At 58.3% G+C, this 14,739-nt stretch overlaps 1 protein-coding gene across 1 annotated transcript in view; it reads right to left on the bottom strand.

Annotated features, from left to right (window-relative positions):
- Nucleotides 1-12,914, bottom strand: part of TSPAN4 (tetraspanin 4) — a 79,327-nt gene extending 66,413 nt beyond the window's left edge. The window contains exons 1-2 of the mRNA XM_027860151.1: nucleotides 12,896-12,914; nucleotides 5,159-5,240 (exon numbers count right to left, since the gene is read on the bottom strand). The gene's annotated coding sequence lies outside the window, so the exon portion shown is untranslated. The remainder of the gene's footprint in view (nucleotides 1-5,158; nucleotides 5,241-12,895) is intronic.
- Nucleotides 12,915-14,739: the final 1,825 nt, after the last annotated feature.

Here is a 14,739-nt window from a genome sequence, read left to right as displayed (position 1 = left end):
AGGCTAGCTCCTCCCAGAGCTTCCATCGAAGGAGGGTGCCCAGGCTAACCCCTCCCAGAGCTTCCATCGAAGGAGGGTGCCCAGGCTAGCTCCTCCCAGAGCCTTCATCTGAGGGTGCGCAGGCCTGCCATCTTGTCTTTTCCCACTCCTTTGGACTTTTCCATCCTACCCCATGATGGGCATCTCCCCTACTCCCCTCACCTGCCCTGCCACCCTTGTCACTTCCTTTTCTGTGCTATCTCCCCATTATATTGTAAGCTCCTTAATGGCCCTGGCCACAGTGCCCAGCATGTGGTAGGTATCAAAGAAACCACTTAATGAATAATTTTTTTTTCATTCATTCTGTTCTACTAGTCTCAAAGTCATTTTCCTTGGCAAAATAAAAAAGAAAATTGAGCAGCCCTGCCCTCCCACTGTCATCAGTGTCCCTGTGCCATCCCCCCACCCCCCACCATGTAGTCCTCTCTCTTCTTTGGTTCTCATCCTTACACTGCTGCTTTTAAACCTCTGTTCTTCTTCACTTTTCTTGCTGTCTTCAATGCATTCAGAGTGTCAGCATTTCTTAGGCGTTATTCTCAAGACCGAGCCATGAATTTATATTCACCCTGTTAACTTTGTTTCCATCTTCTGTATGTGTGTTTTAAAAATCTGAGTTGGTGGGTGAGCTCCCTGTGCAGCCACATTCACCTCTTCAGAGAAATCCTATCTTTCCTCCTCACCACAATTATTTCTCTCTTTTTTCACTAGAATTTGACTCTTGACAATTTCCTGTCCACCCATCAAATTTAGCCCACGGGATCCTATCTCTGCTTTATCTAAGCAGAATCTACTTTCCCAAAACTCAAGGGTTCATGTCAGCCTGTGACCATCTTCCCTTTCTAGCAGGAACATGGCATGACACTTCCTCCCCCCCCACCCCAAAGCTCTAGCCCAGCAACTAGTTCCTGTTCCTGAGAATCAGATCTAGAAGACAATCTTCCCTTGTTGGTTCCACCACCTTTTGACAGTTCCACCCATTTTCCTTCTTCTGTCCATCTGGTCTGTGGTAGACATTCTCTGAGGACAAGATGGTTTCTGTTCCTTCCTCCACTGGTCGTCACTCTTATGCTGTTTCTTTCACCGAGGGCATGAGCCCCCTCTGCAGTCTCCATGTTTATTCCACCAAACCTCAGTGAGGTCAAACCTGCCTCCTGGGGCTCTGCCATCTAATTCCTCTTACTTGCTGCCCAAGCTTCAGGCATTTCCTTGTGTCAGGACACCGAGGTCACAGCTGTGCTGCTGGTTGTCCCTTTCTTGGGTCTTGTCTCTGGAGAACTTCTAGAGGGCCCAGGCGGTTCACTGCAGCTTCTCTCCCTCCACCAAGCTTGGTGATACACAAAGGCAGCTGGCTCCACCCCCACCCCCAGGCTTTCCCGTTTCAAATCCTTTTGGTTCACTTTGCAGGACACCTGGAAAATGCATTTTTAGCAGCCTTTGCCTAGTGCATTGCATTCCAAGCCAGCATCCTGTTATTCCAGAAACCCGAATCCCATTCCCAGGCAGCATTTCATGTCCTTAACCCACTGTTCACATCCCAAATGAGCCCTCTTTTTAGCCTCCCCGGCCTTCGAAACCCCGCTGGCCCCCAGCCCTCTCCAGCCGAGGTTCTTTCTCTGCCAAGAATCTGAGGTTCCCTCTGGCCGATCATCTTTGTCCTTGTCAATCATCGGGTTTGATAAACCTTGGGAAGGCCACCAGGGGCCATGCCCCAGGAAGACAACAGCTCTCTTTGTCACAGATTGCCAAAGAGCCACCTCAGTTCCCCCTGCAGGGTGGTCACCACCCTTCTCTTCTTCCTGAGCCGGAAGTGGGTCAAGGTCTGGTCTCTCAGTGGGTGGTCGTCATCTCGGCCCACGGTCTGTGGCTGTCTCCACTCTATCCTTGGGCGGGGGCGGGGAGACAAGCGGCCACTTCCTTCTCAGATCACCCGGCTCTTTTCTCCCCAGGAAGAGCCCCACACATCTGTTCCAGTTTTCTCAGCTCCAGCGGTCAGGGCTCCTGGCGGGCTCTTCCAGTCCCCAGTGGAAGTTGGCTTGCCTCTCTGCTGCTCCGACCCTCTTCTTCCCTGCATCGCAGCCCCTCTTCCCGTTCCCAGACCACCTGGGGCGGGAAGGCATTCAGGGGCTTTGAAGCTGCTCCCACCTGGGACAGCTGGGTGGGAAACCAGGGCGGTGCACCCGATGGAGCCCCGAGGGCTGGCCCTGGTCTGCACCCAGGTGACCTGCGGCAGTGGGGGAGGGGTCGGCCTCGACGCTCCACGCTGGAGAATGGGGGGCGCCCCGCACCTCACAGCCAGACGGTTGTTCTTCCCGCCAGGCTAAGGAGGATGGGAGGAGGAGGACTGGATCACCCTGGGCCTGTGATCTGGTCGTGTGTTTTATGGCCACCCCCACACACACATCCTTGGGGGTCTCAAATTCAGCCGCTTGCTCCTGAGGCAGAAAGAGAGGCGAGGCCGTGGCCGTGGCCTGTTGGTGAACATCTTCGGTCAGCCAGCCATCCTGTGTCAGGTGGACGCCCCCGCTCCGGGATCCCTGAGGGATGAGCCCCCGGGGACCAGAGGAGCGCTGGGGAAAACAGGAAGGTGGGAGGAGCAGAGAAGCTCTAAACAAGGCAGTGGCCTGCTGGCGGCTCCCAGGGCTCGAGGACCGCTCAAACTCGACGTGGCTCGATGCGGCTGGTTTTCACGGCTGTGCCAGGGAGGGCGGCCATCCCTTCTCCATCCGGCTGGCAGGGCTCACCAAGGTCTGTGCCACCCAGAGACACACCAACACGGACACGGACACTCAGCTGGCCAAGGAGGCTGCTAACAGCACTGATAGCTGACCTCGCTATCCTCATGGAAGGCATGTGTGGGGGATCACTCCCCTCACCCCGGGATGAGGACGCTGAGACTCAGAATGGTAAGGTGACTTGCCCAGGGTCACACGGCATCCAAGAGGTTCCAGCGAGACGTCTTGCCGCATCCAAGCCCGCTTTCCTCAGTCAGCGAGCCACAGAGAGCTGGGGCGCATTGCCAGCCAGGAGCCCCAGCCACGCTCTTATCTGCCCAGGCGTCCAGGCTCTGCTCTGGGGCTCTCCAGAGCACAGGGCCCTCTGGCTGCCTGACGGAAGGAGGGCAGTGTCTCCAGCTTGACTTGTCTTCTTCCCCCACCCCAGACCTTCAGAACTGCCCTCATCCCAGCTCAAGCCATCCAGGGACAGAGGGGTAGCCGGGGAGAACATTCATTTCATCTCCTGTCTATGGAGGAAGTCATGAAAAGAATCAAGCCCTTTTACCCAAGAATGGGATTATTAGGCACATGCCCTGAAACTGGTAGAGGTGGCCTTAGGGGTGAAGTCCCTTCAAAGGTGCTTGTAGCGGCACTGTTGGTCATTGCAAAGAGTGATGGGAGACCCCATCTGACAGAAGAGCCGGGGAACCAGGGAGCAAGGCTATTGGTCAATGTGAAAGGTAGGAGAAGCCAGGAGGAGAAAGATGGAAAGATGGAAGCTCGGGGAGGAGCCAGAGAACACAGTGACCAGGATCCTGCGAGGGCTGAGAATGCTGACAAAGAGACAGCAGCGGTCAGGGCGCGCTGGGATTCCTATCAATCAGCAAGCAGAGACTGAGCACCAACTGTGTCCCAAGCACCTACTGTGTGCTCGGCCCTGGGGGATGCAAGCATAAACAATGAAGCCATCCCCCAAGGAACTTCCCCTCAATTTGGGGTAAATCAGTCAGTTTAATTGACCGTACTCCTGCACAACATTCTTTGTGATGTCTGCCAACCCAACACAAAGTAAAGTCTGCCTGCAGACGGGCCGCAGCCTGCATCTTTCCCTGTACCTGCCTATCTTGGCTTCTCTTGGGCTCCCTACACGTCTGCCTTTGTCTCTCCACTTGCCTTTCATTCATCCCCCAGTAAATGAGGGCAGACCCTAGTGTGGCTGGGGTGAGATGCGAGCCCAGGGCAGCCCCCCAGAATGAGGAAACAGCAGAGCACGACTGACAGGGGGAGGCAAGGTGGGGAACTGTCCGCCTGCTGTCTGGATGCCAAACGAGACTCAGCCAGTTCTTGAAATGTCCCCTGCTGCTGACATGGCACCATCCCAGAGGAGCCCCAGGGCCTGGTGCAAAGGGGCAGGCCCGCGGAGGGGGCAGACCAGCTCAGCTGAGTCCGACAGCTCCCACAGGAAGCAGAGCGTCAAACAGACTCGCGGCTGGGGCAAGCAGGGCCGGAGCCTGTGCTGGGGGGCAACCTTCTCATAGCCTTCCCTCCCCCCAGGCTGGGTCCTCAGCCAACAGCCTCAGTGAAGGGGCTCTGAGAGATTCCAGTGAAGGGCCAGGCAGAGGCTGAGATCGGCCCAGCTGACAACAGCTGGATGCAGGGACCCCTGCAGCAGGCGAGCACACACACACACACACGCACGCACGCACACACACACGCACACACACAGGCACACGCATGCACACACACACAGACACGCACACGCTCACCCTCAGCCGCCCTTCTTCATCTGCCGACCCCTCCCCTGGGATCCAGGCCAAGTTGAATCAGCCCAGAAGGCAGTGGAGCCAGGGTCTGCACCAGGGCTCTCTCCCCAGGGCAAGGGGAACAGAAAGAAGAAGGAGGGTCCCAGTCTCTCCTCTCAGCCCCACTCAAGTCTGTTTTCTCAGAGCCAGCTCCCTTCCCCTGCTATGACCCTCCAAACCACCCTGTGCCCATTTCAGAGAAGGAAGCGTAGGTTCACCAAAGGGACGACATTTACACACGAGCACAGCAGCTCTCTCTCTCAGGCACAGCAGACCCCCATCTCCTCGTCCAATGCCAACCCGGAGGCTCAGGTCATTATCCCGAAGGCTCCAGATCCCCCCTCCATGCCCCCCCTGCTGCTGCCCAGAACGGCCCCTGGACTCTGTCTCCCAGTGTCTCCATGGGAGCTCAGGAGACTGCAGACCTGGTCCAGGCTGAACGCTGTGGACACAGCCACACTCCCCCATCACAGCAGGGTGGGGCTGGGGCTAGCAGGCGCTCTCACAGGCCAAGTACGTGGGCTGGGGGTGAAGCTTCCAGGGAAGAGGCTGCCTCCCCAAAACAGAGCCCTGGGGCCCAGCCTCCCCCCACCAGTACCCTACCTGTTCTCAGGCCCGAAGGAAGGTCAGCTCAGGACGGTCCCGAAGGCTCGGCTGCCTGGGCCGAAGGAGGAAGCAGAGAGCCCTGCAGGAAGGAGCCAACTGGACGTCAGGGGTCATTCTGCATATTTCCTGTCCTACTCTGAGCTGGGGAAGGAGGCTCTGGAACATGGGAGGGAACTGCCTGGCAGAGAAGGGGGGCCCCAGGGGTCTGGACAGCTGGGCCCTGGGCCACACACAGGACAGAGTCCATGGCCAGAGCAGGGAGCAGAGGCCGTGCCACGGGGGCTAGGGCCAGGAAAGGGCACAGAACCCATGCAGAAGCCACCTTAGCACGCCCCAGGAGCCCGGGCTGCCAGGGATCAGTCGTCCCCTCCCCCCCAAACAAAGCAGGCTCCTCCTGAGCTGTGGGGGAGGGGCTGTGGCGCCCAGGAAGCTGAGGAGTCCCACGATTTCTTCAGCCATGGTTCCATTCCCCCATCCCTGGCTGATCTCACCTCACACCCAGCACCCCTATCTCATCTCATGGCTCCCCGGGTGTGGGCTGCAGCCCTGGGAGAACATCGGCTGCTCTTCATTTCCGTCTTCACACCGCCCCAGGGCCCGGTGGAACCCGGTCAACCGCAATCCCACCTCCCCATAAAAAGAGCCAAGCCAGCACCCATTCTGAAGCTGGGCAGGGAGGCGGTGAGCGAGACCCCACAGGTGGAGACTGAGGCAGAGGGCCAGCTGCAGAGACAAGCTGGAGGGAAGGGTCGCCCCGGGAGGGCTCAGGCGGCCAGAGGGGCGAGCGTGAGCCCAAAGCTGTCCGATAGCCTTGGCCAAAGGACGCTGAGGGTGGGGGCCACAGCCTTATCCTCGGTCACAGGGTCTCCTGTCCTGTCATGCTGGAGAGACCCCGATTCAAATCCCAGCACAGCCCATGTGGTGACCTTGGGGGAGCTCCTTCCCCACAGAGCCGCGGTCTCGATAAACATACTTACACAGATACAGCTATGTTGTGTGCATGTATGTATGTATGTACATGTTTATGTATGTATGAGGCAGAGACAGAGAGACAGAGAGACAGAGGCACAGGGCTGGAGCAGAGTCACCAATCTCCCTTTGGGCTCTGGTCCCGGGGTCCTCCAGGGCCAGCCTTCAGACCACAGAGCACAGAACACGAAGATCTCGCACAGCGGGGAACACATACACGCGCACTCTTAGATGGGAGGGACCTGACGGAGGCTTTTTGTGGACGGACTGACTGTGTGTGCGTGTGTGCTCACACGCCTGTGTTCACATGAATGGAAGGGCCTGCCTGCTGGGTCTCCACCGCCTCCCTCCAGCCTCATTATCACGCGAAGCATGTCTAGACGAAGCTGATGGATGGCTGGTCCGTCGCCCAGGAAATCTCAGGTACCAATTTCTCCTACTCGCCTTTCATCTTCCTCTGCTCTCCCCTCGGCTAGGCCTCCGAGGGGCAGACAGGACCAAGGGCAGGACCTTGGCGGGATCCTCTGGCCCCACCCCACCCCAGCCACAAAGAGAGGGGAGAACAGAGCCAGTGTGTGAGCTGGGGGTGTTGGGGGGCATTGCTCCCGCCCTGGAGATTTGGGCCAGATCAGCAAGAGGAATTGAGTCTGAGCCCAGGCTGTGGCCAGGGCAGTAAGGGCTGCAGCCAGGACAGCCATCCACTGGGCCTGGGCCTAGAGAAAGGGAGGAGCTGCTCTCCCCCACCCCTATCACCCAGCACTGGGTGGGATGAGTTCAATCTCTTGTAGACCTTTCTGGAGGGGGCAGCGAATGGGTTCTCCTGGGAGGCCGAGGGCGATCTTTGGGTGCCCCACCCTCACATGCGAGGACACATGCGGCGCCCCTCACCCCCACGGCAAGGAGCTGCCCCAAGCATGCTTCCATAAACCCCAGCAAATCTAAGGGGCCCTCTCTTTTTAAAGAGAGTCAAGGAGAGCCTGGTGTCTAGGCAAGACAGAGCAAGGAGACTGTCACTCAGCAGAGCCTGGGGTGCAAAGAAGGCAGGCCTACTCAGACGAAAGGGCACTGAGGCAGCAGGCCCCAGGCCTGGACAGAAGGAAGTACACTGAGCAGCTGTGTCCAGTGGGGACAGAGAAGAGCCAGAGGGCACCTGGGAGCAGGAGGGAAGGGGCCCCCACCTGCCCATCTTCAGGCCACACCCATTCCCCCTTCCCCAGGCTCAGGCACAGCAGGGCACCGGCCCCCAGAAACCACCCAGGAGGGCTCCTGGCTCAGGATGGAACTGCTGCAAGGCCAGCCCCCCCCCCACCCCCGGCTCCCTGAGGGATACCTAATGGCTTCGTTACTAATTAGACTGCATTTGAAGCCGCTAATGGGCAATCAGGCTGGCAATAAATAGTGTGGCTGGCACCAGCCCCATTGGCTCTAACCAGGAGCATTCACCCCGTCAGTGAGCAGCAACAGAGATCTCCAGGGGAATCTCCCCTGCCTGGGCAGTGGACAAAGGCCCTGTCTCTAAGTCGGCAAGGCTGGGCTTCAAACACCTCCTTTAGCACTTCCTAACTCACTCTGCCTCTCTGGGCCTCAGTCTCCTCATCTGTAAAATGGGAATAACAGCAGCCACCACACAGAGTTGTGAAGATCAAATGAGGCAATAATGTGCGAATGCAAGCTATTGCTATAGGCAGGTGGGGAAACTGAGGCAGAGAGAGGCAGGGATTTGCCCACAGTCACACAATGCAAGGAGTGAACAGCAGAGCTGAGTCTTCCTGACCTGCTTTCTGGGGCACAGGCCACTACTCCATTGGCGTCCCCACTCCCCGTCAGCCCCATTCAGCTCCATCAAAGATAAGCAAGTCCCTGGTCCCCAGTGCCAAGTACCAACAATGACACAGGGCTCCCAGGTGCTGGCAGCTCAGTGAGGAGGGAGAGGAGTGCAGCATGGGTGGCCAGGGGAACAGGACGTGGATGGGCGCACAGCAGAAAAAACTCTGGGGGTGAGGTGGGGGTTAAAGGACCAGAACTGGTCTGCTCTCACACTGTGCACTGTGGAGTACTGCATCTCCACGCACATTACTACAGATTATGTATGAAAGGATATTATGGATCCCTTTGGAACCTTGGGCAAGTCAGCTGGCCCTCTGAGCCTCAGTTTCTTCCTCCGTATGTGAGGGGGTGGCCTCAACGGCGCTAGGAGTCAGGAGAGCATCCCAGTCAGTAGGAACCAAAGGCGAGAAGAAGCCCGGCACATGCAGGAGAGAGATGGTGCGGCCCCTGGCCTGTCTGGGGGGAAGGCGCATGCCTTGCGCCCACCCTGAGCTCATCCTTACTTCTCTGCTACTACCCCCACACCGGGACAGAGCCCCATCAAGGGCCTCACAGGAGCTCGGCTCAGTGCCAATCACAGCAGAAACCTTTACTGAGCCAGTGGCTTTGGGGTGCCCGCTGCTGGGAGCAGCGTGAATTTGGAACCAAAGCTCGAACTGGAAGGGTGAGGGCACCTTACTCTTGACCCTCTCACCCTGCCTCCCCAACCACTGAGACCCTGAGGGTTGGGAGATGGGCACCAACGTGCTTCCTCCGCACAGAGTCCCCAGGAACAGTCTCAAGGGAATGAAGAAGTTGGTAGGAATGAATGAAGCGGCCTTTCTAAGCCTGAGGCAGGCCAGGCTGCTGCCAGCACACATCAAGGCCTGCAATTATTGGAGCCTCACAGCTACAAGGTAGGTGCTATTATCATCTCCACCTTAGAGCTAAGTTAACTGAGGCAGACAGAAGTGATGGGTCAGACAGCTGGTGTCTGAAGCCAGACTCGTCTGAACTTTGATCTCCCGGAGGTCAAGCGCTGTGCTCTATCCACTGAGCCACCTAGCCTGGAACATACGGCTGGCTTTAGGTGGTAGGAATGGCTGATAACCTCTGCCACAAACTCAAAGAGCCATCTGCTTGGGCTTGTTTGCCCCGCCCCCAGCCGTGGCAGAGGACAGGTGGTCTTGACGCCCCGAGTTGGCACAGAGAGCTCACAGCCCGAGGAGAGGGCCCCAGCATGACCAGAAAAGCAGCAAAGAAGCCAGCATCCTACCTATGGCCAGAAGACGTCGATGGCCCTGCAGGTCAATGGGGTGGGCTGCTCTAGCCCCGGGGGACTGTCTTTCACATCGGGCCTGACCCTGAATATCCTGGGCATGTGCCACTCCACGCACATTTCTGAGGCATAGATATTCTCCCCACTGATGCTGAGTGTTTGTGGGACAGCAGGGCCCAGGTGACCCAGGGAGAATGCTCTCCTTCCGACTTTCTGAGCATGCTATCTCATTGAATGCCTTTGCTGGAATCTCACCATTTCCTCTGGCTGACACACTGAAGGGAGCTCAGGAGCTACGGTTTTGAGCGGATTCAGACCCACAGTGTCTTGGGTCCACATTCGCTTTTCTGGTGGCCTACATACAGATGGGGGTGCCCCAGATGTTAGCAGCACTTAATAAATGCCAGTAGACTTGACGAGCGGCCTTAGCAAAATGTGGCGAAAGAGAAACCCAGCGACCTCACTAAAGTGCTTCCAACAGCTCTGTGCACACATCAGGCAGCCTCGGGCGATGAGAGTCCATCTGCCCCAGCCCCCTCACCTCCTGGTCTAAGCAGGGCCATGTCCAAGGTCACCTAGGAAGCAGCCCAGGTCGGATGTGATCCTCCACCTTTGGGCTGCGTGCCACGCACCTGGGATTCTCGGGGGCGGGGGGTGGGGGCCCTGCCACACTGCACATCTGCCTTGGCTGTAGACAGCTGGTTCTCCACAGGCAGCAGGATAGACAATGGGGGGGGGCAACGGGTCAGGTGGTCAGACCTTGGGAGAAGCAGAGAACCCCCACCACACTTCTACTACTCCCCAGGGCTGGCTGGCCAAGCTGCCAGGATCCAGGCAGCACCACTGAAGGTGCCCTTGCTCTTCGGCCCATGAGCCATGATGGAAAGTGCCACTCTGTGGAGCTTCCCTACCCCAGGTCTTTTTCAGATGAAGCCTTCTCTACACAAGCCTCCTAACCCCGGGCTTTCCAGAGCTTAGATTTTTTTTTAATCCAATAGCAGAAACATCTGGTTGGCCCAAGTTTCTAGTCAGTTAAGGTCATCCCCCACTTTGGGAACCACCTCTCTCAGCTAGGTGTGGTCACCCTGGAGTCAGGCTGCTGGAGAGACCTCCAGGAGCTCCCTGCTCAGCCCCTCCCACTAATCCAGCCCCCCCCCCACTAATCCAGCCCCTCCCCACTAATCCAGGTGGCCTGAAGACAGCCTGAGGCTCCCTGGAATCCCACTCCAGTTGAGAGCTCACCCAAGTGACCCCCACCCCTTCACTTCCAAGAACTTGGGCTTGAATCCAGCTGGTTACAAGTGGGGGATAACTTCTGGGCTGGGGGCTGACTCTGACCCCCAAGAGGAGAGAGCATGAGGTAGGGAGGGAGGAGGATGGGGGGAGGACCTGGTAGCGACTTGGCAAAGAGCCCTGCTCAGAGTCTGAGTGCCTCAGTGCACAGAGCTGTGGGACTCTGGATCAGAGGAAATGGGGTTCAAGCCCGTGGCCGAGCCCTCACCCAGAAAGCCAGGCAGTTGTCGACCAGCCCTTGGCCCTTGGCTCTCTCAGAGCAGTGGGTAGTGCCTCTGGAGCTGGAGTCAGGACGACCTGAGTTCAAATCCAGCCTCAGATGTTTCCTACCCGGGTGATCCAGGACATTTCACCTCAGTTCATTTTCAAAACGAGATAATACTTGTAAAGAGCCTGGCAAGTTGTAGACATTATAAATGCTCGTTCCTTCTTCTCCCTCCCTTGGGCCGCCCCTTTTAGAGGTGATAGAGAATGGGAGTTAGGGGAAACGTCCCCTCCCTGCGGCTCCACCTCCCACGAGGGGGCGGGGAGTGGGAGAGGGGGAGATGCTCCCCCCCATGCGGCCCCGCCTTCCAGGAGGGGAGGCTGGAGTCGAGGGGGCCAGGGAGCCCATCCCTTCCTAGCAAGACTAGCAAAAACAACATTCCTCCGGCTAAAAATAACCCCAGCAATTCCCACCACACCAAGAAGTTTGGGCTCCAAGCAGAACTGCGGGTCAGCAGAAAGTCGGGGGGAGGGAGTAGACGGGGTTCATCCTGGAGCCCGGCCTCTCTCTTCACCCCACACCCTTCTCCCTCCTCCCGTATCATACGGGCTCCTCGGAGCTGGGCTGGGCCCGGGACGGGAGGGAGGGAGCGCTGTCTGGGCTCCTTAGTGGTGGGGTGGGGTAGATGGTTAAGCCAAATCCGCTGGACAGAGGGCGGACCAGGGCTGGACGGCAGTGGGGGAGGGGAGGGGGAGGAGGGGCCCCGGGCACCAGAGGGGCAGCTGGCGGCAGCAACCCTCCCTAACAATTTACATCTAGGTAGGATGGGCTAGGGCTAGGTCCGCAAAGTAAGCCCACACCAAGGTACACGCACACGCACACGCACACGCACACGCACGTACCATATACACAGACATACACCTCACGCGTGCACACACATGTCACACGCCACACATGCAGGCACACACGCATACTTCATGCATACACACCACACACGCACATACATGACTCACGCGTGCACATGTCACAAACCACACACGCAGGCACACACGCATACTCCATGTATGCGCACCACACACGCACACACCAGAGTCACACACCTCACGTGTGCACACATGTCACACACCACACATGCAGGCACACACGCATACTTCCTGTATGCGCACCACACGCGCGCACACCAGTCATACACATGACTCACGTGTGCACACACGTCACACACCACACATACAGGCACACACGCTTCACGTATGCGCACACACACACATCAGTCAGGCACATCTCTCATCCGCACCCACCCCCCACCCCCTCTTCCTTTAGGGTGTTTTAGTTTAAGCAAATCGGGCTCCCCTGCCCCCCCCAACACCCCGTGGATTTGAATTGGCTACCCGCGAGTGCTCCGCACATCAGAATGCCACAGGTCCCCTGGGGGCGGGGCCCAAGGTTCCGGAAGGGGCTGAGGAAGAACCTGACCGACGCCCTAACCAGTTCGGTCTGGTCCGGTCTGGCCCATCTACAGGCCGAGAATCCGGGCCGGGCAGCATCCCCAAGGGCTCCGGGTTGGAGAAAGGAAGAAGGGGGGGGCGGGATTGGAGGAGGGGAGGAGGAGAGGGAGATAAGGGCGGGCCCCATGGCTCCCCCCACACACATTCTTTGGCCAGCCAGGGGCAGCCACCACTCCGCCTTTTCTGGGAACTTGGTGTAACTTGTGACTTCCCCTATGGCTGGTCGCCCTAAGCTGGGGCCCCTTCCCCTCAGCTCTGAGCCAAGACCAGAAGCCAACGGGGAAAGCAGGGAAGGAACCCAGGCCTCTGGGACAGGAGAAAAGGCTGTCCCATTCCCCCACATACACAGAGACCTTGGGGTCCTCCTTGAGGACCCCCTCAACCCGACCAAGGCCTCCCCACACTTGAGTCCATCCCTACCCCAGTCACATCCCCAGAGACCTTTCTTTCCTCTTAGCCCTCTCAGGAGGACCCCAAAGGCCACCTGTTGGCTCCCTGCCCTGGTTCAGTGCCAGTGAGGGGCTTCCCTGTCACTCAGACCCCCTAACAAGATAATGAGCCCTCAGTGCCCAGGTCCCTGCCCCAGCTCCCCCGGTCTCCGGGCCCCTCCCCCCAGGCAGACCCCTGGCTACCTCCCCCCTCCAATCTCGTCCCCATGAGAGGCCCAGCTCACTCACTGGCATGCCTTTGTTTCCCTCTGGGACGATTTCAGCTCTGCTGATCACTCCCTTCTAGCAGCCCCAGCAACAGCTCCCGCCCTGTGCACCATCTCTGACTCACCCTTTCCCTGCTCAGAAATAACTCCCAATTTCTGCCTTTCTGGGCAGCCTGGGAGCTGAGCTGCAGCAGGCCCAGGGGAGTGGTACCTCCTGACATTCATCACAGAACTATGGCAAGGGACCGAGGACTACGACCCAGGCAACAAGTGTGCATCGCCAGGTACAGGGCAGCCCCAGAGCCCAGGGCAGGGGGCAGAGCAGCCAGAGAGGTTCTCAGGACTGATGGAAGGGCTGCCAGCTTTCCTGAAGACTGTGGGTCCAGGCTGGAGTTTGAGCCCCTCACCCCCATAAGCCCTTCGGGGAAAGGGGAAAAGTGAGAGCCTGAGACAGCGGGTGCCCCCACTCCCCTCCCAGGCACCCAGACCTCCAAGTAACTTGGAAGCAGAGACCTAGGGCGTCATGGGCTCTATGACTGAATCAAACAAAGGGTTTTTAAAAGCCGACTATGTGTCCTTGGAAATACAAAGGAAAATTTAAAAAAAAAAGTCTCTGCCCCAAAAAGCTGGGGATGGCGGGGGACCCCAGGGAGTAACAGGTACAGAGTTAGGACCAGTGCAGGGGAGGGAAGTGATGAAGGCAAAGGAAACTGAGGGCAGAGAAAGAGAGGGAGGAACCCAGACATCGAGACAGCCCTTCCTTCCTCAACTGTTCTGTGAGGTCCAGCAGCCCCACTTTACAGGTAACAAAATGGAGGCCCATAGGAGCAAAGTGGCAAAGCTGGTTACTTTGCAAAGTGCCCTCCCTGAGAAGAGTTCGGTGGAGAATCATCTAGACTCCAGTCCCCCCAAGATGAGCAGTGACCCCCTCCACGAGAGGCAGAGATCATTCCTCAGTCAGAACAACTTCCACAGCGCCCTCTCACACCCCCTACGCCCAACCCCCCCACCAGGAGCAGAGCCAGGAGTTCCTCAGTTTTCCCAGAGGGGATCATGGGTGGGGAGTGACTCCCACACCCTGCCCCACCCCCACCGGACAGGAGAAGGGAGGGAGGCCGCCTTCTGCAGCTCTCTGGGTGGGTCCAGTCCAGCGGCCCCCAGACAGCTGTCTGTGCACAGTTCCAATGGGGAGGAGAGGGGGCAGGGCTTCAGGCAGAGGGGTTCAACCAGTACCACAGGTGACCACTCGAGGCCTGGGCACAGAGGGCCCTGAAGTATCATGGGCACGAGAGGAATCACTCACCCAAGACCTGAGTGCCCAGGCTCCAACCAAGGGCCAGCAGAGCCTGCCTGGCCAGGGAGTCCCAGGATGGCCCAGCTTCCAGCCCCTGCTTTCTGCAGATCTTCCTCGGTCAGAGCCCCTGAGCCAGGAAGGCAGGAGGCCCCAGCCTGGAGGATTGGGGCAGCCTGAGGCCACTTCTATCCCTCCACTCCCCCCATCTCCCCAAAGAGCACTGAGCTGCCCTTGAGTTGAGCTGCTGTTCCAACAAAAGCAAACATGCCTGTGGTGAGAGCCTGCCTGGCTGGGCCAGCCTCCTCAGCCCCCCAAACTCCAGCCACAGGGGGATGCAGGAGAAGGCCCCCAGAAAAGGGCAGCACAGAAGTAATGCCAACCCTCTGTGCCGCCTGTCCGCCCCAGAGCGCATCTCACTGCAGGGATCCCTCAGAAGGAAGGGTACGTCCCCTGGGGAAGAGGCTAGGAGGAAAAAAGAGGCCATCCCCACCTAGCATCTAAGGGGGGCTGTCCAGGAAAGGAGGAATGGAGGGCCGCTTGGCTTGGCCCCGAGGGCAGAGCTAGGCTTCCCA

Source organism: Vombatus ursinus, unplaced genomic scaffold (genome assembly GCF_900497805.2).
Source record: "Vombatus ursinus unplaced genomic scaffold, bare-nosed wombat genome assembly UNPS02014176.1, whole genome shotgun sequence".
Classification (NCBI taxonomy): Eukaryota; Metazoa; Chordata; class Mammalia; order Diprotodontia; family Vombatidae; genus Vombatus; species Vombatus ursinus.
This window is presented reverse-complemented; position numbering and strand designations above follow the sequence as displayed.